This window comes from Oncorhynchus masou, chromosome 24 (genome assembly GCF_036934945.1).
Source record: "Oncorhynchus masou masou isolate Uvic2021 chromosome 24, UVic_Omas_1.1, whole genome shotgun sequence".
NCBI classification, from domain to species: Eukaryota; Metazoa; Chordata; class Actinopteri; order Salmoniformes; family Salmonidae; genus Oncorhynchus; species Oncorhynchus masou.
The window spans coordinates 95,528,068-95,551,659 of NC_088235.1; the positions used below are offsets into that span (position 1 = coordinate 95,528,068).

The following is a 23,592-nucleotide window of genomic DNA, read 5'->3' on the forward strand; positions in this document are numbered from 1 at the left end:
TGTGTTTTATTTATATTTCCACACTATGAAAGTTGGAATAATACTGTGAAATTGTAAAAATGATGATAATTCCCTTTTAGTGTAGGAGCTGTTTGAAGGCCTCCTGAAATGTCAGTGTGTTTGCATGGGTGGCGGTTTTCAACAGCCTGGTGACATCACCAGGCAATATAAATGAATAGACCAATAACAAAGAGAGTTTGCCCTCCTCTCTTCAAATAACAGATTATTTTTTGGTTACACATCCCTCCCATTAGGCCCCTAACTCAGGCCACTCCCAGACAGTCTTAGGAACATTTTTGCTTGAGAAATTGCTTTCGCTAAGAAGATATTTGTATTTATTTTTAACATTTTTTTTAATTGAGAAAAATCTTAATTGTTACCCAGAAATTATTTGATATTAACATTAAAAATGGCTGCTTTGGCCTTTAAAAAAAAGACTTAACATTTTAATATGATGAATTCAATACAATCAGTGTCAGTATAATTGAGATGGTTTGCTCAGTATCTTTATTTGTGTTGAAAGACTCTCTTCTCTCCATATCCCAGCTATCCAGGCTCTGCGGTCAGTGCTCAACGATTGTGTGTGGTCAACAGGAAGAGCATGTTTATCTATCAGGAGCGCACACCAAATCAGTCTTCTACCTCAGGTTAGCCCTGGTGCCCCCCTCATTCTTACGCCACTGCCTCCCCTCATTGTAGAACAGTCCCACCTCTTCATAGGCACTTCTCTCTGCTGCATCCAACCCTACACCCAGAGACTTGTTGAAGGAATTGAGTTGAGCATGCCAGTTCTTGATTATGCATTTTAAAGTTCCCTTACCCCCAACATATTCCCATGATCTCTGTTCTTCCCAGACTTTGTGAGACATCTCAAACAGGGAAGTACTGTGACCCGGATGGCAGCCTACAGCCCATGTGTCACCCGGAGCCAGGAGCCCCTCTTCTCTCAGGAGATCACGGTACAGTAGCACACTTACAGAGGGCTTCTCTATTGCTCAACAAGCAACTGTGGCCCTGAAGAACCATTAGGGCTGTATACTCTGAGGATCCCATAGTACAGTAGCAAGCTCATAGTTGATTTCTCTATTGAAGTGCAGGCAACTGTGGCACTGAGAAACCATTAGGGCTCTGAAGTGGTGTCACCACTACATGATTTATTTGCTGTTCCCAGAACAGTGGTAACGTGCCCTTGGGTTAGAGATGATTCTGGGTTGTAATGTCAAATATCTGCAGTGGTCTGACGTGTGTGTGTGTCTGCATGTGTGTCTTTCTGTGCGTGCGTGTATGTTTTACTCCATCCATCTGCAGGGCTCCCGGTCATCTCTGGAAGGTGTCCGTCCAGTGGGACAGGTGGACGAACACATCCTGTTGCTGGTGCATGGAGTGGGAAGTGCTGGTAAGACAGGGATTTGGAGAGCAAGGTGAAGAGAGGGGCTCATGGGGATCGGGGAGCATTGGGACAGAATTCTGCAGTGTATGGATTGTGAGCAGAGGTAGCATAATGAGAGATGGGCTGAGCCTGCAGTTAAAAACAGAAATTAGGACTAAGAAACCTCTGTACACCTCTGTGTCACCTCTCAGTGCATTCCCACTCTGAGATAAATGTGCCCACACGACTGTCCTCATGGCTAACTTAAGAGTAACAGATAAAATCGCTGATTCATTGTGGGTGTCAAATAGTGTGAACATTCTGTACGCTGTGCTGCAGTACCTCTAACACCCTTCTAGATGGCACTGTTGATCTTGCTCCATTTAACTCTGCCCAGGCTTCATCTATGATGTCAGCTGTTTCTCTCCGAAAGTCTTTCTGAGCTTCAACAACAAGTGACTTATTAAAATATTCCCCAGTTTTTTTTTTCTTCTCCCCGACAACTGTTCATACAGCTCAACTTCCTTTGTTTACAGAGGGTTTAAGTTTTCTATAAGTGTGTGTATGTGTTTCAATTCAATGTTTGTTTTCAAACACCTCACTGAGCATTGATTTGCATAAATATATCAGAGAGAGACACCACTAGGCTTGCACATTTTGGGGAATATTCAGAGGTGTAAACTTTCCGTGGGACTATATGGGAATTAAAGGAAATATATGCAAATGAATATTAATACCATTTAAATGTAGATGCTTTTTTGCATTGGATATATCTACCATATCATATGGAGACAGAAACATGGACCTTTTACCTTATCATAATTAGACATAATTGAAAATTATTAAATCCTTTCAATATAAATTTTAAAAAACAATTTACTTACAAATTGAACTTTAATTAAATGAGTTGACTCTTCACATGGGAGGATTTCACTGAACAACAAAAGAAAGGGAATATTGAATTATCCCCAATGATACATTGCATCTCCCAAAAAGTTTTTAATATACATCTATAAAATGTTAGTCTAGAAACTAAAGCTTTGGTTGTCTTCCTCTTAGGCTTCCATGTCTTCTCCCTGGACCTCCTCAATGTCCACCTCTTGGTCATCAGACTCTGAGGCCTCATCTTCACTGTCACTTTCCAACCTTGTTGAGGATGGCTTGTTATCAGGCTCAAAAAGCCTCAAATTTGCCCGGATGGCCACCAACCTTTCAACCCTTGTATTGGTCAGCCTGTTGCGTGCTTTGGTGTGTGTGTTCCCAAACAAGGACCAGTTGCCCTCTGAGTTGGCTGATGTTGGTGGGATTTGTAGGATGATTGAGGCAACAGGGGAAAGAGCCTCAGATCCACAAAGTCCCTTCCACCAGGTGGCTGATGAGATATGTTGGCACGAGCCGTATTGCATCTCCACCCCAAAGCCCTTGCTTGGAAGTGTACTACGCCAGACTGCCAAGAACATTGCCCTCATCCATGACAAGGTGGAGAGACACGGTAGTGATGACACCATAGGCCTTGTTGATCTCTGCACCAGACAGGATGCTCTTGCCAGCATACTTGGGGTCCTATATGGGCCCTGCAGCATGTATGGGCTTCAAGCAGAAGTCTTCACGCTTTTTGATGTATTTCAGAACTGCAGTTTTCTCTGCTTGGAGCAACAAGCAAAACAGTGAAGTGGGCAGGGCAGTGCAGATTTCTTCTCTTACATCTGCAGGCAGAGTCTGAACATCAGACAGGATGGCATTGTCTCCCTAAATCTGTGCAATGGCTACTGCTATAGGTTTCAGGAGTTCCAGGCTGCTTACCACACTCTCCCAAAATACATCGTCCAGGAAGATCCTCTTGATGGGGCTGTCCATATCAGCAGACTGTGATATGGCTATTTCTTGGAGATACTCCTTCCCCTCCAGGAGACTGTCAAACATTATGACAACACCACCCCAACGGGTGTTGCTGGGCAGCTTCAATGTGGTGCTCTTATTCTTCTCACTTTGCTTGGTGAGGTAGATTGCTGCTATAACTTGATGACTCTTCACATACCTAACCATTTCCTCTTGTAGAGTGTATCCATTGTTTTTAGTGCCATGATATCTTTGAGGCGCAGATTCAATGCATGAGCAGCACAGCCAATGGGTGTGATGTGAAGGTAGGACTCCTCCTCTTTAGACCAAGCAGCCTTCATGTTCGCAGCATTGTCTGTCACCAGTGCAAATGCCTTCTGTGGTCCAAGGTCATTGATGACTGCCTTCAGCTCATCTGAAATGTAGAGACCGGTGTGTCTGTTGTCCCTTGTGTCTGTGCTCTTGTAGAATACTGGTTGAGTGGTTGAGATGATGTAGTTAATTATTTCTTGCCCACGAACATTAGACCACCCGTCAGAGATGATTGCAATACAGTCTGCTTTCTCTATGATTTGCTTGACCTTCACTTGAACTCTGTTGAACTCTGCATCCAGCAAATGAGTAGATAAAGGCTGTCTGGTTGGAGGGGTGTATGCTGGACGAAGAACATTCATAAATCTCTTCCAATACACATTGCCTGTGAGCATCAGAGGTGAACCAGTTGCATACACAGCTCAAGCAAGACATTCATCAGCATTTCTCTGACTATGTTCCTCCATTGAGTCAAAAACACCTCTGATTCCAGGAGGACCATGAGCTGTTGCTATCGATAAGGTGTCTGATTAATCATTTTCACCTCAAATAGAAGTAGAGGGACTTTCGTCAGAGGTTGCTTGTTGTGAGCACTGAGGGAACTTAATGCCCTTGACCAGATGATTCTGCATCTTTGTTGCAGTCTTCACATATGATTTGTCACAGTATTTGCAAATGTACACAGCTTTTCCTTCTACTTTAGCTGCAGAGAAATGTCTCCACACATCAGATAGTTCCCATGGCATTTTCCTGTAAAGATTAGAAAAAAATGAGTAAAAAAAACCCAAATACAATTCCATGTACAGATAAATAGTTAAGCAGTTAGATTTAGCAACTTCTTCGTAAGATAAATGTTTTAAAATGAAACATGTATGGAAACAGGTGAATTAACACTCAGTTAGCAGGCTCAAGCAAGCTAAAACCCACATGGTAGCAAAAACTAAGCAGAAATTGTAAACAAGTTAGAAATGATTTAAACACTGTAGGCTACTTTGCTGTAGGCTACTATTTACTAGTTAACAAAAAAATAATGTATGTCATGTAAAATATATTCACCCCACCCAGTATTGTAATCAAAACTTACCAGAAAGCATGTAGAAAGCATTGGCTGTCTCGCTCTCTCTCTGTCTCGCTCGCTCTCTCTGTCTCGCTCGCTCTCTCTGTTTCGCTCGCTCTCTCTGTCTCGCTCGCTCTCTCTGTCTCGCTCGCTTTCGCTCGCTCTCTCTGTCTCGCTCGCTCTTGCTCGCTCGCTCTTGCTCGCTTTCTCTGTCTCGCTCGCTCTCGTTCTCTCTGTCTCGCTCGCTCGCTCTCGTTCTCTCTGTCTCGCTCGCTCTCTCTGTCTCGCTCGCTCTCTCTGTCTCGCTCGCTCTCTCTGTCTCGCTCGCTCTCTCTGTCTCGCTCGCTCTCTCTGTCTCGCTCTCTCTCTCTGTCTCGCTCGCTCTCTCTGTCTCGCTCGCTCTCTCTGTCTCGCTCCCTCTCTCTGTCTCGCTCGCTCTCTCTGTCTCGCTCGCTCTCGCTCGCTCTCTCTGTCTCGCTCGCTCTCTCTGTCTCGCTCACTATCGCTTGTGCTCTCTCTGTCTCGCTCGTTATCTCTGTCTCGCGCTCTCTCTCTCTCGCTCTGTCTCGCTCTCTCTGTCTCGCTCTCTCTCTCTCTGTCTCGCTCTTGCTCTCTCTGTCTTGCTCTCTCTGTCTCGCTCTCTCTCTCGCTCTCTCTCTGTCTCGCTCTTGCTCTCTCTGTCTTGCTCTCTCTGTCTCGCTCTGTCTCGCTCTGTCTCGCTTTCTCTCTCTCTGTCTCGCTCACTCTCTCTGTCTCGCTCACTCTCTCTTGCGCTCTCTCTGTCTCGCTCGCTCTCTCTGTCTCGCTCTCTCTGTCTCGCTCTCTCTGTCTCGCTCTCTCTGTCTCGCTCTCTCTGTCTCGCTCTCTCTGTCTCGCTCTCTCTGTCTCGCTCCCTCTCTCTGTCTCGCTTGCTCTCTCTGTCTCGCTTGCTCTCTCTGTCTCGCTCGCTCTCTCTGTCTCGCTCGCTCTCGCTCTGTCTTGCTCTCTCTGTCTCGCTCTCTCTCTCTCTGTCTCGCTCTTGCTCTCGCTCTCTCTCTCTCTGTCTCGCTCTTGCTCTCTCTGTCTTGCTCTCTCTGTCTCGCTCTCTCTCTCGCTCTCTCTCTGTCTCGCTCTTGCTCTCTCTGTCTTGCTCTCTCTGTCTCGCTCTGTCTCGCTTTCTCTCTCTCTGTCTCGCTCACTCTCTCTGTCTCGCTCACTCTCTCTTGCGCTCTCTCTGTCTCGCTCGCTCTCTCTGTCTCGCTCTCTCTGTCTCGCTCCCTCTGTCTGTCTCGCTCTGCTCTCTCTGTCTCGCTTGCTCTCTCTGTCTCGCTCTCTCTCTGTCTCGCTCGCTCTCTCTGTCTCGCTCGCTCTCTGTCTCGCTGTTCGTCTCGCTCTCTCTCTGTCTCGCTCTCTCTGTCTCTGTCTCGCTCTTGCTCTCTCTGTCTTGCTCTCTCTGTCTCGCTCTCTCTCTCTGTCTCGCTCTTGCTCTCTCTGTCTTGCTCTCTCTGTCTCGCTCTGTCTCACTCTCTCTCTCTCTGTCTCGCTCACTCTCTCTGTCTCGCTCTCTCTCTGTCTGTCTCGCTCTGTCTCGCTCTCTCTGTCTCGCGCTCTCTGTCTGTCTCTGTCTCTCTCTGTCTCTCTCACTCTCTCTGTCTCGCTCTCTCTCTCTCGCTCTCTCTCTCTGTCTCGCTCTCCTGTCTCTCGCTCTGTCTCGCTCTCTCTGTCTCGCTCTCTCTCTCTCTGTCTCGCTCTTGCTCTCTCTGTCTTGCTCTCTCTGTCTCGCTCTCTCTCTCGCTCTCTCTGTCTCGCTCTTGCTCTCTCTGTCTTGCTCTCTCTCTCGCTCTGTCTCGCTCTCTCTGTCTCGCTCACTCTCTCTGTCTCGCTCACTCTCTGTCTCGCTCTCTCTCTGTCTCGCTCGCTCTCTCTGTCTCGCTCTCTCTGTCTCGCTCTCTCTGTCTCGCTCTCTCTGTCTCGCTCTCTCTGTCTCGCTCTCTCTGTCTCGCTCTCTCTCTCTGTCTCGCTTGCTCTCTCTGTCTCGCTTGCTCTCTCTGTCTCGCTTGCTCTCTCTGTCTCGCTCGCTCTCTCTGTCTCGCTCGCTCTCGCTCGCTCTCTCTGTCTTGCTCTCTCTGTCTCGCTCTTGCTCTCTCTGTCTTGCTCTCTCTGTCTCGCTCTCTGTCTCGCTCTTGCTCTCTCTGTCTTGCTCTCTCTGTCTCGCTCTCTCTCTCGCTCTCTCTGTCTCTGTCTCTGCTCTTGCTCTCTCTGTCTTGCTCTCTCTGTCTCGCTCTGTCTCGCTTTCTCTCTCTCTGTCTCGCTCACTCTCTCTGTCTCGCTCACTCTCTCTTGCGCTCTCTCTGTCTCGCTCGCTCTCTCTGTCTCGCTCTCTCTGTCTCGCTCCCTCTCTCTGTCTCGCTCCCTCTCTCTGTCTCGCTTGCTCTCTCTGTCTCGCTTGCTCTCTCTGTCTCGCTTGCTCTCTCTGTCTCGCTCGCTCTCTCTGTCTCGCTCGCTCTCGCTCGCTCTCTCTGTCTTGCTCTCTCTGTCTCGTCTCGCTCTCTCTGTCTCGCTCTTGCTCTCTCTGTCTTGCTCTCTCTGTCTCGCTCTCTCTCTCTCTGTCTCGCTCTTGCTCTCTCTGTCTTGCTCTCTCTGTCTCGCTCTGTCTCACTTTCTCTCTCTCTGTCTTGCTCACTCTCTCTGTCTCGCTCTCTCTGTCTCGCTCGCTCTCTCTGTCTCGCTCGCTCTCTCTGTCTCGCGCTCTCTCTGTCTCGCGCTATCTCTGTCTGGCTCACTCTCTGTCTCGCTCTCTCTGTCTCTCTCTCGCTCTCTCTCTGTCTCGCTCTCTCTGTCTCTTTGCTCTCTTTGTCTCGCTCTCTCTCGCTCGCGCTCTCTCTGTCTCGCTCACTCTCTCTGTCTCGCTCTCTGTCTCGCTCACTATCTCTGTCTCGCGCTATCTCTGTCTCACTCTGTTTCGCTCTCGCTCCCTCTGTCTGGCTCACTCTCTGTCTCGCTCGCTCCCTCTGTCTCGCTCCCTCTGTCTCGCTCCCTCTGTCTCGCTCTTGCTCTCTCTGTCTCGCTCTCTCTCTGTCTCGTTCGCTCTCTCTGTCTCACGCTCTCTTTGTCCCGCTCTGTCTGTCTCGCTCTCTCTGTCTGTCTCGCTCTCTCTGTCTGTCTCGCTCTCTCTGTCTGTCTCGCTCTCTCTGTCTCGCTCGCTCTCTCTGTCTGTCTCGCTCTCTCTGTCTGTCTCGCTCTCTCTGTCTGTCTCGCTCTCTCTGTCTGTCTCGCTCTCTCTCTCTGTCTCGCTCTCTCTGTCTTGCTCTCTCTGTCTCGCTCTCTCTGTCTCGCTCTCTCTGTCTCGCTCGCTCTCTCTGTCTCGCTCGCTCTCTCTGTCTCGCTCGCTCTCTCTGTCTCGCTCGCTCTGTCTCGCTCTCTCTGTCTTGCTCTCTCTGTCTTGCTCTCTCTGTCTTGCTCTCTGTCTTGCTCTCTGTCTTGCTCTCTCTGTCTTGCTCTCTCTGTCTTGCTCTCTCTGTCTTGCTCTCTCTGTCTTGCTCTCTCTGTCTTCCTCTCTCTGTCTTCCTCTCTCTGTCTCGCGCTATCTCTGTCTCGCTCTGTCTCGCTTTCACTCTCTCTGTCTCACTCGCTCTCTCTGTCTCTGTCTCGCTCTGTCTCTGTCTCTCTGTCTGTCTCTGTCTCTGTCTCTGTCTCGCTCTCTGTCTTGCTCTCTGTCTTGCTCTCTCTGTCTTGCTCTCTCTGTCTTGCTCTCTCTGTCTTGCTCTCTCTGTCTTGCTCTCTCTGTCTTGCTCTCTCTGTCTCGCGCTATCTCTGTCTCGCTCTGTCTCGCTTTCACTCTCTCTGTCTCACTCGCTCTCTCTGTCTCGCTCGCTCTGTCTTGCTCTCTCTGTCTTGCTCTCTGTCTTGCTCTCTCTGTCTTGCTCTCTCTGTCTTCCTCTCTCTGTCTCGCGCTATCTCTGTCTCGCTCTGTCTCGCTTTCGCTCTCTCTGTCTCGCTCACACTTCTCTGTCTCACTCACTCTTTCTGTCTCGGCTCACTCTCTCTGTGTCGCTCACTCTCTCTGTCTCGCTCTGTCTCGCTCTGTCTCGCTCTGTCTCGCTCTGTCTCGCTCTGGCTCGCTCTCTCTGTCTGGCTCGCACTCTCTGTCTGGCTCGCTCTCTCTGTCTGGCTCGCTCTCTCTGTCTGGCTCGCTCTGTCTGTCTGGCTCGCTCTCTCTGTCTGGCTCGCTCTCTCTGTCTGGCTCGCTCTCTCTGTCTCGCTCTGTCTCGCTCTCTCTCGCTCTCTCTGGCTCGCTCTCTCTGTCTCGCTCTCGCTCTCTCTGTCTCGCTCTCTCTGTCTCGCTCTCTCTGTCTCGCTCTCGCTCTCTCTGTCTCGCTCTCTCTCTGTCTCGCTCTCTCTCTGTCTCACTCTCTCTGTCTCTTTGATCTCTCTGTCTCTCTCTCTCTGTCTCGCTCTCTCTCGTCGCGCTCTCTCTGTCTCGCTCACTCTCTCTGTCTCGCTCACTCTCTCTCGCGCTATCTCTGTCTCACTCTGTTTCGCTCTCGCTCCCTCTGTCTGGCTCACTCTCTGTCTCGCTCGCTCTCTCTGTCTCGCTCCCTCTGTCTCGCTCCATCTGTCTCGCTCTTGCTCTCTCTGTCTCGCTCTCTCTCTGTCTCGTTCGCTCTCTCTGTCTCACGCTCTCTTTATCCCGCTCTGTCTGTCTCGCTCCCTCTGTCTCGCTCTTGCTCTCTCTGTCTCGCTCTCTCTCTGTCTCGCTCTCTCTGTCGCTCGGTCTCGCTCTCTCTCTGTCTCGCTCACTATCTCTGTCTCGCGCTATCTCTGTCTCACTCTGTTTCGCTCTCGCTCCCTCTGTCTGGCTCACTCTCTGTCTCGCTCGCTCTCTCTGTCTCGCTCCCTCTGTCTTGCTCCATCTGTCTCGCTCTTGCTCTCTCTGTCTCGCTCTCTCTCTGTCTCGTTCGCTCTCTCTGTCTCACGCTCTCTTTGTCCCGCTCTGTCTGTCTCGCTCCCTCTGTCTCGCTCTTGCTCTCTCTGTCTCGCTCTCTCTCTGTCTCGTTCGCTCTCTCTGTCTCACGCTCTCTTTGTCCCGCTCTGTCTGTCTCGCTCTCTCTGTCTGTCTCGCTCTCTCTGTCTGTCTCGCTCTCTCTGTCTCGCTCTCTCTGTCTGTCTCGCTCTCTCTGTCTGTCTCGCTCTCTCTGTCTGTCTCGCTCTCTCTGTCTCTCTCGCTCTCTCTGTCTCGCTCGCTCTCTCTGTCTCGCTCGCTCTCTCTGTCTCGCTCGCTCTCTCTGTCTCGCTCGCTCTCTCTGTCTCGCTCGCTCTCTCTGTCTCTGCTCGCTCTCTCTGTCTCTCCTCGCTCTCTCTGTCTCGCTCGCTCTGTCTCACTCTCTCTGTCTTGCTCTCTCTGTCTTGCTCTCTCTGTCTTCCTCTCTCTGTCTTGCGCTATCTCTGTCTCGCTCTGTCTCGCTTTCGCTCTCTCTGTCTTGCTCACACTTTCTGTCTTGCTCACTCTTTCTGTCTCGCTCACTCTCTCTGTCTCGCTCACTCTCTCTCGCGCTCTCTCTGTCTCGCTCTGTCTCTCTCTGTCTCTCTGTGTCTGGCTCGCTCTCTCTGTCTGGCTCGCTCTCTGTCTCGCTCTCTCTGTCTCGCTCTCTCTGTCTCGCTCTCTCTGTCTCACTCTCGCTCTCGCTCTCTCTGTCTCGCTCTCTCTGTCTCGCTCTCTCTGTCTCGCTCTTGCTCTCTCTGTCTCGCTCTTGCTCTCTCTGTCTCGCTCTTGCTCTCTGTCTCGCTCTTGCTCTCTCTGTCTCGCTCTCGCTCTGTCTCGCTCTCTCTGTCTCGCTCTCTGTCTGTCTCGCTCTCTCTGTCTGTCTCGCTCTCTCTGTCTCGCTCTCTGTCTCGCTCTGTCTCGCTCTGTCTCGCTCTCTCTGTCTCGCTCTCTCTCTGTCTCGCTCACTATCTTCGCGCTCTCTCTGTCTCGCTCGTTCTCTGTCTGTCTCGCTCGCTCTCTCTGTCTCGCTCGCTCTCTCTGTCTCGCGCTCTCTCTGTCTCTGTCTCACTCTGTCTCGCTCTCTCTGTCTCGCTCTCTCTGTCTCGCTCTCTCTCTGTCTCGTCTCGCTCTCTCTGTCTCGCTCTCTCTCTGTCTGTCTCGCTCTCTCTGTCTTCTCACGTCTCGCTCTCTCTGTCTCGCTCGCTCTCTCTGTCTCGCTCTGTCTCGCTCGCTCTCTCTCTGTCTCGCTCACTATCGCTCGCTCTCTCTGTCTCGCTCGCTCTCTCTGTCTCGCTCGTCTCTCTGTCTCGCTCTGTCTCTGTCTCTGTCTGTCTCGCTCTCTCTCTCTCTGTCTCGCTCTCTCTCTCTGTCTCGCTCTCTCTGTCTGTCTCGCTCTCTCTGTCTGTCTCGCTCTCTCTGTCTCTGTCTCGCGCTCTCTCTGTCTCGCTCACTCTCGTCTCGCTCTCTCTGTCTCGCTCTCTCTGTCTCGCTCTCTCTGTCTCGCTCTCTCTCTCGTCTCGCTCGCTCTGTCTCGCTTGTCTCGCTCTCTCTCTGTCTCGCTCTCGCTCTCTCTGTCTCGCTCTCTCTGTCTCGATCTCTCTGTCTCGCTCTCTCTGTCTCGATCTCTCTGTCTCGCTCTCTCTGTCTCGATCTCGCTCTCGCTCTCTCTGTCTCGCTCGTTCTCTCTGTCTCGCTCGTTCTCTCTGTCTCGCTCGTTCTCTCTGTCTCGCTCGTTCTCTCTGTCTCGCTCGTTCTCTCTGTCTCGCTCGTTCTCTCTGTCTCGCGCTCTCCCTGTCTCGCTCTCTCTGTCTCGCTCTCTTCTGTCTCGCTCTTGCTCTCTCTGTCTTGCTCTCTCTGTCTCGCTCTCTCTGTCTCGCTCTCTCTGTCTCGCTCTCTCTGTCTCGCTCTCTCTGTCTCGCTCTCTCTGTCTGTCTCACTCTCTCTGTCTCGCTCTTGCTCTCTCTGTCTCGCTCTTGCTCTCTCTGTCTCGCTCTCTCTGTCTCGCTCTTGCTCTCTCTGTCTCGCTCTTGCTCTCTCTGTCTCGCTCTCTCTGTCTCGCTCTCTCTGTCTCGCTCTCTCTGTCTCGCTCTCTCTGTCTCGCTCTGTCTGTCTTGCTCTCTCTGTCTGTCTCGCTCTCTCTGTCTCGCTCTCTCTGTCTCGCTCTCTCTGTCTCGCTCGCTCTCTGTCTCGCTCGCTCTCTGTCTCGCTCGCTCTCGCGCTCTCTCTGTCTCGTTCTCTCTGTCTCGCTCTCTCTGGTTCGCTCTCTCTGTCTGTCTCGCTCTCTCTCTCTGTCTCGCTCTCTCTCTGTCTCGCTCTCTGTCTGTCTCGCTCTCTCTCTCTGTCTCTCTCTCTCTGTCTCTTTCTCTCTGTCTCGCTCTCTCTGGTTCGTTCTCTCTGTCTCGCTCTCTCTGGTTCGCTCTCTCTGTCTGTCTCGCTCTCTCTGTCTGTCTCGTTCTCTCTGTCTGTCTCGCTCTCTCTGTCTCGCTCGCTCTCTCTGTCTCGCTCGCTCTCTCTGTCTCGCTCGCTCTCTCTGTCTCGCTCGCTCTCTCTGTCTCGCTCGCTCTCTCTGTCTCGCTCGCTCTCTGTCTCACTCGCTCTCTCTGTCTCGCTTGCCCCCTCTCGCTCGCTCTCGCTCGCTCTCTCTGTCTCGCTCGCTCTCTCTGTCTCACTCGCTCTCTCTGTCTCGCTCTCTCTGTCTCGCTCGCTCTCTCTGTCTCGCTCTCGCTCTCTCTGGCTCGCTCGCTCTCTGTCTCGCTGTCTCGCTCTCTCTCTGTCTCGCTCGCTCTCTCTGTCTCGCTCGCTCTCTCTGTCTCGCTCGCTCTCTCTGTCTCGCTCTCGCTCTCTGTCTCGCTCGTCTCTCTCTGTCTCGCTCTGTCTCTGTCTCGCTCTCTCTGTCTTGCTCTCTCTGTCTTGTCTCTGCTTGCTCTCTGTCTTGCTCTCTCTGTCTTGCTCTCTCTGTCTTGCTCTCTCTGTCTCGCTCTCTCTGTCTCGCTCTGTCTCTGTCTCGCTCTGTCTGTCTTCACTCTCTCTGTCTCGCTCTCGCTCTGTCTCGCTCGCTCTGTCTGTCTCTGTCTCGCTCTCTCTGTCTTGCTCTCTCTGTCTTGCTCTCTGTCTTGCTCTCTCTGTCTTCCTCTCTCTGTCTCGCGCTATCTCTGTCTCGCTCTCTGTCTCGCTCTCTGTCTCTCTCTCTGTCTCGCTCTCTTTCTGTCTCGCTCACTCTTTCTGTCTCGCTCACTCTCTCTGTCTCGCTCTCTCTGTCTCGCGCTCGCTCTGTCTCTCGCTCTGTCTCGCTCTGTCTCGCTCTGTCTGTCTGGCTCGCTCTCTGTCTGGCTCGCTCTCTCTGTCTGGCTCGCTCTCTCTGTCTCGCTCTCTCTCTGTCTGGCTCGCTCTCTCTGTCTGGCTCGCTCTCTCTGTCTGGCTCGCTCTCTCTGTCTGGCTCGCTCTCTCTGGCTCGCTCTCTCTGTCTCGCTCTCGCTCTCTCTGTCTCGCTCTCTATCGCTCGCGCTCTCTCTGTCTCGCTCACTCTCTCTGTCTCGCTCACTCTCTCTCGCGCTATCTCTGTCTCACTCTGTTTCGCTCTCGCTCCCTCTGTCTGGCTCACTCTCTGTCTCGCTCGCTCTCTCTGTCTCGCTCCCTCTGTCTCGCTCCATCTGTCTCGCTCTTGCTCTCTCTGTCTCGCTCTCTCTCTGTCTCGTTCGCTCTCTCTGTCTCACGCTCTCTTTGTCCCGCTCTGTCTGTCTCGCTCCCTCTGTCTCGCTCTTCGCTCTCTCTGTCTCGCTCTGTCTCTGTCTCGTTCGCTCTCTCTGTCTCACGCTCTCTTTGTCCCGCTCTGTCTGTCTCGCTCTCTCTGTCTGTCTCGCTCTCTCTGTCTGTCTCGCTCTGTCTCTGTCTGTCTCGCTCTCTCTGTCTGTCTCGCTCTCTCTGTCTCGCTCGCTGTCTCTGTCTCGCTCTGTCTCTCTCTGTCTCGCTCGCTATCTCTGTCTCGCTCTCTGTCTCGCTGTCTCTGTCTCGCTCTCTCTGTCTCGCTCACTCTCTCTGTCTCTCCTCGCTCTCTCTGTCTCACTCGCTCTCTCTGTCTCGCTCGCTCTGTCTCGCTCTCTCTGTCTTGCTCTCTCTGTCTTGCTCTCTCTGTCTTCCTCTCTCTGTCTCGCGCTATCTCTGTCTCGCTCTGTCTCGCTTTCGCTCTCTCTGTCTCGCTCACACTTTCTGTCTTGCTCACTCTTTCTGTCTCGCTCACTCTCTCTGTCTCGCTCACTCTCTCTCGCGCTCTCTCTGTCTCGCTCTGTCTCTCTCTGTCTCTCTGTGTCTGGCTCGCTCTCTCTGTCTGGCTCGCTCTCTCTGTCTGGCTCGCTCTCTGTCTCGCTCTCTCTGTCTCGCTCTCTCTGTCTCGCTCTCTCTGTCTCGCTCTTGCTCTCTCTGTCTCGCTCTTGCTCTCTCTGTCTCGCTCTTGCTCTCTCTGTCTCGCTCTCGCTCTGTCTCGCTCTCTCTCTGTCTCGCTCTCTGTCTGTCTCGCTCTCTCTGTCTGTCTCGCTCTCTCTGTCTCGCTCACTATCGCTCGCGCTCTCTGTCTCGCTCTGTCTCGTCTCGCTTCTGTCTCGTCTCGCAATTCTCTGTCTCGCTCACTATCGCTCTCGCTCTCTCTGTCTCGCTCGTTCTCTCTGTCTCGCTCGTTCGCTCTGTCTCGCTCGTTCTCTCTGTCTCGCGCTCTCCCTGTCTCGCTCTGTCTCGCTCTCTCTGTCTCGCTCTCTTCTGTCTCGCTCTTGCTCTCTCTGTCTCGCTCTCTCTGTCTGTCTCGCTCTCTCTGTCTGTCTCGCTCTCTCTGTCTGTCTCGCTCTCTCTGTCTCGCTCGCTCTCTCTGTCTCGCTCACTATCGCTCGCGCTCTCTCTGTCTCGCTCACTATCGCTCGCGCTCTCTCTGTCTCGCTCTTGCTCTCTCTGTCTCGCTCTTGCTCTCTCTGTCTCGCTCTTGCTCTCTCTGTCTCGCTCTTGCTCTCTCTGTCTCGCTCTCTCTCTGTCTCGCTCTCTCTCTGTCTCGCTCTCTGTCTGTCTCGCTTTCTGTCTGTCTCGCTTCTCTGTCTTCACTATCGCTCAGCTCTCTGTCTCGCTCTGTCTCTTTCGCTCGCTCTCTGTCTCGCTCGTTTTGCTGTCTCTGTCTCGCTCACTATCGTCTCGCGCTCTCTCTGTCTCGCTCTGCTCTCTCTGTCTCGCTCACTATCGCTCGCGCTCCTGTCTCGCTCGTTCGCCGCTCTGTCTCTGTCTCGCTCGTTCTCTCTTTCTCGCTCGTTCTCTCTGTCTCGCGCTCTCCCTGTCTCGCTCTGTCTCGCTCTCTCTGTCTCGCTCTCTTCTGTCTCGCTCTTGCTCTCTCTGTCTGTCTCGCTCTCTCTGTCTGTCTCGCTCTCTCTGTCTGTCTCGCTCTCTCTGTCTGTCTCGCTCTCTCTGTCTCGCTCGCTCTCTCTGTCTCGCTCACTATCGCTCGCGCTCTCTCTGTCTCGCTCACTATCGTCTCGCGCTTCTCTGTCTCGCTCGTTCTCTCTCTGTCTCGCTCGTTCTCTCTGTCTCGCTTGTCTCGCTCTCGCTCTCTCTGTCTCGCTCTCGCTCTCTCTGTCTCTGCTCGTCTCGCTCTGTCTCTGTCTCGCTTCTGTTCTCTCTGTCTCGCTCGTTCTCTCTGTCTCGCGCTCTCCCTGTCTCGCTCTCTCTGTCTCGCTCTCTTCTGTCTCGCTCTTGCTCTCTCTGTCTCGCTCTCTCTGTCTCGCTCTCTCTGTCTGTCTCGCTCTGTCTGTCTCGCTCTCTCTGTCTCGCTCGCTCTCTCTGTCTCGCTCTCTCTGTCTCGCTCTCTCTGTCTCGCTCTCTCTGTCTCGCTCTCGCTCTCTCTGTCTCGCTCTCTCTGTCTCGCTCTTGCTCTCTCTGTCTCGCTCTTGCTCTCTGTCTGTCTCGCTCTTGCTCTCTCTGTCTCGCTCTTCTGTCTCGCTCTCTGTCTCGCTCTCTCTGTCTCGCTGTCTCGCTGTCTCGCTCTCTCTGTCTCGCTCTCTGTCTTGCTCTGTCTCGTCTGTCTCGCTCTGTCTGTCTCGCTCTGTCTGTCTCGCTCTCTCTGTCTGTCTCGCTCTCTGTCTCGCTCTCTCTGTCTCGCTCTCTCTGTCTCGCTCTTCTGTCTCGCTCTCTGTCTCGCTCTCTCTGTCTCGCTCTCTGTCTCGCTCTGCTCTCGCGCTCTCTCTGTCTCGCTTTGCTCTCTCTGTCTCGCTCGCTCTCTGTCTCGCTCTCTCTGTCTGTCTCGTTCTCTCTCTGTCTCGTGTCTGTCTCTCGCTTGTCTCTGCTCTCTCTCTGTCTCGCTCTCTCTGTCTCGCGCTCTCTGTCTCGCTCTTCTCTGTCTCGTCTCTCTGTCTGGCTCTCTCTCTCTCGCTCTCTCTCTGTCTCGCTCTCTCTGTCTGTCTCGCTCTCTCTCTCTGTCTCGCTCACTCTCTCTGTCTGTCTCTCTCGCTCTCGCGCTCTCTCTGTCTCGCTCTCTCTGTCTCTTTCTCTCTGTCTCGATCTCTCTGGTTCGTTCTCTCTGTCTCGCTCTCTCTGGTTCGCTCTCTCTGTCTGTCTCGCTCTCTCTGTCTGTCTCGCTCTCTCTGTCTGTCTCGCTCTCTCTGTCTGTCTCGCTCTCTCTGTCTGTCTCGCTCTCTCTGTCTGTCTCGTTCTCTCTGTCTGTCTCGCTCTCTCTGTCTCCTCGCTCTCTCTGTCTCGCTCGCTCTCTCTGTCTCGCTCGCTCTCTCTGTCTCGCTCGTCGTTGCTCTGTCTCGCTCGCTCCTCTGTCTCGCTCGCTCTCTGTCTCGCCGCTCTCTCTGTCTGTCTTGTAACGCTTCTCTGTCTCGCTATAAAATATTCTCTGTCTCGCCGCTTCTCTGTCTCGTCGCTCTCTCTGTCTCGCTCACTCTCTCTGTCTCGCTTGATCTCTCTGTCTCTGTCTCGCTGTCGCTCTCTCTGTCTCGCTCTCTCTCCGTCTCGTTCTCTCTGTCTGTCTCGCTCTCTCTGTCTCGCTCTCTCTGTCTCGCTCTCTCTCTCTGTCTCGCTCTCTCTGTCTCGCTCTCTCTGTCTGTCTCGCTCTCTCTGTCTGTCTCGCTCTCTCTGTCTCGCGCTCTCTCTGTCTCGCTCGCTCTCTCTGTCTCGCTCGCTCTCTCTGTCTCGCTCTCTCTCTGTCTGTCTCACTCTCTCTCTCTGTCTCACTCTCTCTCTCTGTCTCGCTCGCTCTCTCTGTCTCGCTCTCTCTGTCTCGTTCTCTCTGTCTCGCTCTCTCTGGTTCGTTCTCTGTCTCGCTCTCTCTGGTTCGCTCTCTCTGTCTGTCTCGCTCTCTCTGTCTGTCTCGCTCTCTCTGTCTCACTCGTGCTCTCTGTCTCTCTCGCTTTCCCGGTCTCACGCTCTCTTTGTCTCGCTCTCTTTGTCTCGCTCTCTTTGTCTCGCTCTCTCTCTCTGTCTCGCTCGCTCTCTCTGTCTCGCTCGCTATCCCTGTCTCGCTCCCTATCCCTGTCTCGCTCGCTATCTCTGTCTCGCTCTCTCTCTATCCATAGCTCGCTCTGTCTCGCTCTCTCTCTCTCGCTCTCTCTGTCTCGCTCTCGATCTCTGTTTTGCTCTCTTCTGTCTCGCTCGTCTCTTCTGTCTCGCTCTCTGCTCTCATCGCGTCTCTGTCTCGCTCTCTGTCTCGCCTCTCTGTCTCGCTCGCTCTCTCTGTCTCGCTCTCTCTGTCTCGCTCTCTCTGTCTCGCTCGCTCTCTCTGTCTCTGTCTCGCTCTCTCTGTCTCGCCTCGCTCTCTCTGTCTCGCTGCTCTCTCTGTCTCGCTGCTCTCTCTGTCTCGCTCGCTTCTGTCTCACTCGTCTCTTGCTCTGTCTCGCTTTGGCCCTCTCTGTCTCGCTCTCGCTCGCTCTCTCTGTCTCGCTCGCTCTCTCTGTCTAGCTCGATCTCACTCGATCTCGCTCTCTCTTGTTCGCTCTCGCTCTCTCTGGCTCGCTCTCTGTCTTGCTCTCTGTCTCGCTCTCTCTCGCACGCTCTTCTGTCTGCTCTCTGTCTCGCGCTGTCTCTGGCTCGCTCTCTCTGTCTGTCTCGCTCTCTCTGTCTCGCTCTCGCTCGCTTTCGCTCGCTCTTGCTCGCTCACTCTTGCACGCTTTCTCTGTCTCGCTCGCTCGCTCTCGTTCTCTCTCGCTCGCTCACTCTCTCTCTGGTTCGCTCTCTCTGTCTGTCTCGCTCTCTCTGTCTGTCTCGCTCTCTCTGTCTGTCTCGCTCTCTCTGTCTGTCTCGCTTTCTCGGTCTCACGCTCTCTTTGTCTCGCTCTCTTTGTCTCGCTCTCTCTGTCTGTCTCGCTCTCTCTGTCTGTCTCGCTCTCTCTGTCTCCCTCGCGCTCTCTGTCTCGCTCGCTTTCCCGGTCTCACACTCTCTTTGTCTCTCTCTCTTTGTCTCGCTCTCTCTGTCTCGCTCGCTCTCTCTGTCTCGCTCGCTCTCTCTGTCTCGCTCGCTCTCTCTGTCTCGCTCGCTATCCCTGTCTCGCTCCCTATCCCTGTCTCGCTCGCTATCTCTGTCTCGCTCTCTCTCTATCCATAGCTCGCTCTGTCTCGCTCTCTCTCTCTCGCTCTCTCTGTCTCGCTCTCGATCTCTGTTTTGCTCTCTCTGTCTCGCTCGCGCTCTCTCTGTCTTGCTTGCTCGCGCTCGCTCGCTCTCTCTGTCTCGCTCTCTCTGTCTCGCTCGCTCTCTCTGTCTCGCTCGCTCTCTCTGTCTCGCTCGCTCTCTCTGTCTCGCTCGCTCTCTCTGTCTCGCTCGCTCTCTGTCTCACTCGCTCTCTCTGTCTCGCTTGCCCCCTCTCTCTCGCTCTCGCTCTGTCTCTCTGTCTCGCTCGCTCTCTGTCTCGCTGGCTCTCTCTGTCTCGCTCGATCTCGCTCGATCTCGCTCTCTCTTGTTCGCTGTCGCTCTCTCTGGCTCGCTCTCTGTCTTGCTCTCTGTCTTGCTCTCTGTCTCGCTCTCTCGCGCGCGCTCTCTCGCCCGCGCTGTCTCTGGCTCGCTCTCTCTGTCTGTCTCGCTCTCTCTGTCTCGCTCTCGCTCGCTTTCGCTCGCTCTTGCTCGCTCGCTCTTGCACGCTTTCTCTGTCTCGCTCGCTCTCGTTCTCTCTCGCTCGCTCACTCTCTGTCTGGTTCGCTCTCTCTGTCTGTCTCGCTCTCTCTGTCTGTCTCGCTCTCTCTGTCTGTCTCGCTCTCTCTGTCTGTCTCGCTTTCTCGGTCTCACGCTCTCTTTGTCTCGCTCTCTTTGTCTCGCTCTCTCTGTCTCGCTCGCTCTCTCTGTCTCGCTCGCTCTCTCTGTCTCGCTCGCTATCCCTGTCTCGCTCTGTCTCGCTATCCCTGTCTCTGTCTCGCTATCCCTGTCTCGCTCGCTATCTCTGTCTCGCTCTCTCTCTATCCATAGCTCTCTCTGTCTCGCTCTCTCTCTCTCTCTCGCTCTCTCTGTCTCGCTCTCTATCTCTGTTTTGCTCTCTCTGTCTCGCTCGCCCTCTCTGTCTCGCCGCTGTCTCTTTGTCTCGCCTCGCTCTCTCTGTCTCGCTTTGTCTCGCTCTGCTTCTCTGTCTCGCTCGCTATCTCTGTCTCGCTTTGCGCTCTCTCTGTCTCGCTTGCTCTCTGTCTCGCTCGCTGTCTCTGTCTCTGTCTCGCTCTCTCTGTCTCGCTCTCTCTGTCTGTCTCGCTCTCTCTGTCTCGCCGCTTTCTCGCTCGCTCTTCTGTCTCTGTCTCGCTCTCTGTCTCACTCGCTTCTCTGTCTTGCTTGCCGCCTCTCCGCTGTCTCGCTCGCTCTCTCTGTCTCGCTCGCTCTCTCTGTCTCGCTCTCTGTCTCGCTTTTTATTGCTCTCTCTGTCTCGCTCGCTCTCTCTGTCTCGCTCGCTTCTCGCCGCTTTCTCTGTCTCGCTCGCTCTCTCTGTCTCTCGCTCACTATCTCGTCTTGTCTCTGTCTCGCTCTGTCTCGCTCTCTCTGTCTCGCTTCGCTCTCTCTGTCTCGCTCGCTCTGTCTCGCTCTCTCTGTCTCGTCTCGCTCTCTCTGTCTCGCTCGCTCTCTCTCTGTCTCGCTCGCTCTGCTCGCTCTCTCTGTCTCGCTCGCTCTCTCTGTCTCGCTCACTATCGCTTGCGCTCTCTCTGTCTCGCTCGTTATCTCTGTCTCGCGCTCTCTGTCTCGCTCTCTGTCTCTGTCTCGCTCTTGCTCTCTCTGTCTTGCTCTCTCTCTTGTCTCGCTCTCTGTCTCGCTTTCTCTCTCTCTCTCTGTCTCGCTCTCGCTTGTCTGTCTCGCTCACTCTCTGTCTCGCTCACTCTCTCTGTCTCGCTCACTTTCTCTCGCGCTCTCTCTGTCTCACTCGCTCTGTCTCTGTCTCGCTCTCTCTGTCTCGCTCTCTCTGTCTCGCTCGCTCTCTCTGTCTCGCTCGCTCTCTCTGTCTCGCTTTCTCTGTCCTCTCTCTCTGTCTCGCTCTCTATCGCTCGCGCTCTCTCTGTCTCGCTCGCTCTCTCTCTGTCTCGCTCGCTGCTCGCTCGCTCTGTCTGTCTCGCTCTGTCTATCGCTTGCTATCCTCTGTCTCGCTCTCTCTGTCTCGCGCTCTCTCTGTCTCGCTCGCTCTCTCTGTCTCGCTCGCTCTCTGTCTCGCTCGCTTCTCTCTGTCTCGCTCGCTCTCTGTCTCGCTCGCTCTCTCTGTCTCGCTCGCTCTCTCTGTCTCACTCGCTCTCTCTGTCTTGCTTGCCCCCTCTCGCTCGCTCTCTCTGTCTCGCTCGATCTCGCTCGATCTCGCTCTCTCTTGTTCGCTCTCGCTCTCTCTGGCTCGCTCTCTGTCTTGCTCTCTGTCTTGCTCTCTGTCTTGCTCTCTGTCTCGCTCTCTCTCGCACGCTCTCTCGCGCGCGCTCTCTCGCCCGCGCTGTCTCTGTCTCGCTCGCTCTCTCTGTCTCGCTCGCTCTCTCTGTCTCGCTCTGTCTCGACCCTTCTGCTCTTCTGCTCTCGCTCGCTCGCTCTCTCTGTCTCGCTCGATCTCGCTCGATCTCGCTCTCTCTGGCTCGCTCTCTGTCTCGCTCTCTGTCTCGCTCTCTGTCTCGCTCTCTCTCGCACGCTCTCTCGCGCGCTCTCTCGCCCGCGCTGTCTCTGGCTCGCTCTCTCTGTCTCGCTCGCTCTCTCTGTCTCGCTCGCTTTCGCTCGCTCTCTCTGTCTCGCTCGCTCTTGCTCGCTCGCTCTTGCTCGCTTTCTCTGTCTCGCTCGCTCGCTCTCGTTCTCTGTCTCGCTCGCTCGCTCTCGTTCTCTGTCTCGCTTGCTCGCTCTCGTTCTCTGTCTCGCTCGCTCGCTCTCGTTCTCTCTGTCTCGCTCACTCTCTCTGTCTCGCTCACTCTCTCTGTCTCGCTCACTCTCTCTGTCTCGCTCACTCTCTCTGTCTCGCTCACTCTCTCTCGCGCTCTCTCTGTCTCACTCGCTCTCTCTGTCTCGCGCTATCTCTGTCTCGCTCTGTCTCGCTCTCTCTGTCTGGCTCACTCTCTGTCTCGCTCGCTCTCTCTGTCTCGCTCTCTCTCTGTCTCGCTCTCTCTGTCTCTTCGCTCTCTCTGTCTCGCTCTCTATCGCTTGCGCTGACAAGGTACAAAATCTGTCGTTCTGCCCCTGAACAGGCAGTTAACCCACTGTTCCTAGGCCATCATTGAAAATAAGAATTTGTTCTTAACTGACTTGCCTAGTAAAATAAAGGTAAAAAAATAAATGTAAAAAAAGCAGCACTAAGGTCTAGGAGCACGAGGACAGATGCAGAGCCTCGGTCTGACGCCATTAAAAGGTAATTTCCCACCTTCACAAGTGCAGTCTCAGTGCTATGATGGGGTCTAAAACCAGACTGAAGCATTTCGTATACATTGTTTGTCTTCAGGAAGGCATTGAGTTGCTGCGCAACAGCTTTTTCTACAACTTCTGAGAGGAATGGAAGATCCGATATAGGCCGATTAGTTTTTTAAATTTTCTGGGTCAAGTTATGATTAGCCTATAGTAAGACAGTACTTCAGTTATGGTTAGCCTATAGTAAGACAGTACTCCAGTTGTTCAACGCTGGTCCGACCAATCTGATTCCACCCTTCAAGACTGCTTCGATCACGTGGATTGGGATATGTTCCGCATTGCGTCCAACAACAACATTGACGAATACGCTGATTTGGTGAGCGAGTTCATTAGAAAGTGCATCGGCAATGTTGTACCCACAGCAACTATTAAAACATTCCCAAACCAGAAACCGTGGATTGATGGCAGCATTCGTGCGAAACTGAAAGTGCAAACCACTGCTTTTAACCAGGGCAAGGTGGCCGGAAACATGACCGAATACAAACAGTGTAGCTATTCCCTCCGCAAGGCAATCAAACAAGCTAAGCGCCAGTATAGAGACAAAGTAGAGTTGCAATTCAACGGCTCAGACACGAGGTATGTGGCAGGGTCAACAGTCAATCACGGATTACAAAAAGAAAACCAGCCCCTTCACGGACCAGGATGTCTTGCTCCCAGACAGACTAAATAACTTCTTTGCTCGCTTTGAGGACAATACAGTGCCTCTGACACGGCCCACTACCAAATCCTGCGGACTCTCCTTCACTGCAGCAGACTTGAGCAAAACATTTAAACGTGTTAACTCTCGCAAGGCTGCAGGCCCATACGGCGAGCGTGCGTAGAGCATGCGCAGACCAGCTGGCTGATGTGTTTACGGACATATTCAATCAATCCTTATCCCAGTCTGCTGTCACTACATGCTTCAAGAGGGCCACCATTGTTCCTGTTCCCAAGAAAGCTAAGGTAACTGAGCTAAACGACTACCGTCCAGTAGCACTCACTTCCGTCATCATGAAGTGCTTTGAGAGGCTAGTCAAGGACCTAGGACCATATCACCTCCACCCTACCTGACACCCAATTTGCTTACTGCCCCAATAGGTCCATAGACGACGCAATCGCAACCGCACTGCACACTGCCCTAACCCATCTGGACAAGATGAATACCTATGTGAGAATGCTTTTCATCGACTACAGCTCAGCATTTAACACCATAGTACCCTCCAAACTCGTCATGAAGCTCGAGACCCTGGGTCTCAACCCCGCCTTGTGCAACTGGGTACTGGACTTCCTGACGGGCCGCCCCCAGGTGGTGAAGGTAGGTAACAACATCTCCACCCCGCTGATCCTCAACACTGGGGCCAGTACTCCGGTTATGATTAGCCTATAGTAAGACAGTTGTCCTGTTCATTATGTAGTTTGTTGACAGCTACATTGTAATGAATTCTGTTTTTTACTTATATTATCCCCACAGCATTCCTGTTGCTATAAATCATGTATAAAACCAGTGGAATTTAATAGCTGCTGATATCTCACTTAAACTGACCTCTTTCTGTAGTGTCAGAATCAAAGTACCAAGGCTGATGTTCATTGAAGAGGCTTTTTTCTCTCCAATATGTGTCCCAAATGGAAAACTATTTTCCTATAAAGTGCACTACTTTTGACCAGAGCCCATCAAAACTAGTGCACTATAATTGGAATAGGGTGCCATTTGGGATGTACACAACCCAGGCCTTGCATTCATTTCCCATGCAGTCTCACTTATTTTTAATTGCTGTGAAGGGAAGCTCTGATTTCATCTCATTAATTTGAAGACTTGCACAACAAGGTGCTTAAGTTATTTGAATTACTTGATCCCTGCCCAGCGTGACATAATTATGTCAGGTGCAGACTGCTACTCAGACAGTTAGGGAAGTTTTTGGCAGAGCTGGAAGGTGTTTAGTCTTGCACTGTTGTATTCCATTGCCAGCTAATTAAGAAACTGTTTGCCACATTAATCTTGTCAAACTCTGAGCCTAAAATACACGTTTACTGTGCTTGAATACCAAGGACTGCTTCAGTGATTCCATCTCAGAGAGCTAATAGAGTTTTATTGCAGAATGCAGAAAGAGACATTTTCCTCTTACTAATAGCTGTGCACCAAGGCCCTGTGACAAACAACGCATATTATAACTCATACTGTATGTGCTAAAATAGTAGCAATGACCATGGGTAAAGGGAGTTCAG

General features: G+C 52.8%; 1 pseudogene; it reads left to right on the forward strand.

The window, feature by feature from the left end:
* Positions 1 to 23,592, forward strand: part of LOC135511487 (KICSTOR complex protein SZT2-like) — a 141,157-nt pseudogene that overhangs the window by 28,673 nt on the left and 88,892 nt on the right.